Here is a 1,885-nt window from a genome sequence, read left to right on the forward strand (position 1 = left end):
AAGAAGCCGGGGCACGGGGAGGCGGCCGGCGGCGGGGCAAGAAGTCGGGGCGCGGGAAGGCGGCCGGCAGCGAGGCAAGAAGCCGGGGCGCGGGAAGGTGGCCAGCGGCGAGGGAAGAAACCGGGGCGCCGGGAGGTGGCCGGTGGCGAAGGAAGGAGCCGGGCGCGGGAAGGTGGGCGGCGGCGAGGGAAGAAGCCGGGGCGCCGGGAGGTGGCTGGCGGCGAGGGAAGAAGCCGGGGCGCCGGAAGGTGGCCGGCGACGGGGCAGCGGCTGGAAGAAACTAGGTCGAGGGGATCGGTTCGCAGGATCGCGTCTCTGGCCGGAGGGTAACAGAATAATATTCTGTTAATGGTATAAAATAGTCCAGCCCTATATATATCTAGCCATCTACTTCTAGTCATCTCAATAAACAATGGCATGCATTTTAAACTAGGAAAAACGATCTTCTAGTCATCTACTTCTTGTGACGCTCCCACCACTGCTCTGTGGCTCGATCCCTCGTCTGGGGCAGGACGAAGACACTTCCTCATGTCAATGATCCGCATGTACATCTCATATCTTGCGTACGTGTCCTCTGCCGTGTACTTGGCATGTTCTTCATCCAGTCTCTGATGCCAGGCATTGTGCCAGTCGTTCCTATCCTTCTTGATCTCATCCTTCATCTTCATGTAGTACGGGTCGATGATGGCCGAGGCGAGGTCAACCAGGGAGTTCTGATTGTTGTCCTCGTTGCCCCAGACCTTGTAGTGGTCACGGATGTTGACAAGATTCTAGTAGGTCAAGCCCGAAACCTTGAGCTCTTTTAGATCGTTGGTGGTGTCCACTATAGTGAAACTGTCATTGGGGTTGTTGATAAACCTGAAGAAACGCTCGCAAGGCCTTGTGGCCAGGTGGTAGTGGTAGATGAGGAAGTCATGTCACACGCACAACTGGGCAACGACAACCTTATGATCATGCTCGGCACGACCAGTGGTGAACTCGAAGTCGAAGCCGACCACTTGGTACTTGTCCTCAGCATGCAACTGCTCCATAGTTTGGATGGAGCTCTCCACCGAGACCGGCTCGTTTGTGTACACCACCGAGAGGTTCTTCCCCCTCATGTGGGTGTCCACTACATGATGTGTGGTGAACTACCCCCTATTGTTGTCATCGGCCGTTGGGAGCGCCATTGGAGCCACGGGGAGCGACACTGGAACCGCTGGATATCCACTCTATATGTGTCGTCATGGGCGTGCTTATTGTGTCATGTGGGGTGAGAGATGAAAGTAAATGGCTGCAGGAATAAATGGGGCCGGGCGGCCTGGATACTCAGCATGTCCACATGGCAGTTTTTGCAGCGGGTAACTGCATCGTGGCACCGCGCCCGGTGCAACTGCATGCTCATGCATAATGGCAGCATGAACGTACGTGATCGTGCGCCGGTCCCAAACACTGGCAGCGTGCGTGAAGGGACGAGGGCAGAGTGCCCGGAGGGACGCGAGAGCAGAGCGCGCGTGGTGGGACATGAGCAGAGTGCGCCACGATGAAAGCACAAGTGCTCCCTAGGTTGTTTTGGTAATTAATGTCAACATATCTCTTGTTGGACTAACACTTTTATCTAGTATATTTCAGACAAGTTCAACAATGAAGTGGCATGGACTAAAGGATGTGGAACTCCTTCAAGATGCTAAGGACAAGGGATTGGCTAAAAGCTTCAAGCTCAAGACTCTTCATTTTATATTTCAGTGATTCAAGATCACATTGAGTCTATAGGAAAAGCCAATACTATCAAGGAGGGATGAGGTGTTGCTTAATGAGCCTCTTGCTTCATGTGCTTAGTGATATGCTCCAAAACCCTCAACTACTTTCTCACATCCACATATGACCTAAACCTAAAGCCCAAATC

Source organism: Triticum dicoccoides, chromosome 2B (genome assembly GCF_002162155.2).
Source record: "Triticum dicoccoides isolate Atlit2015 ecotype Zavitan chromosome 2B, WEW_v2.0, whole genome shotgun sequence".
Taxonomy (NCBI): domain Eukaryota; kingdom Viridiplantae; phylum Streptophyta; class Magnoliopsida; order Poales; family Poaceae; genus Triticum; species Triticum dicoccoides.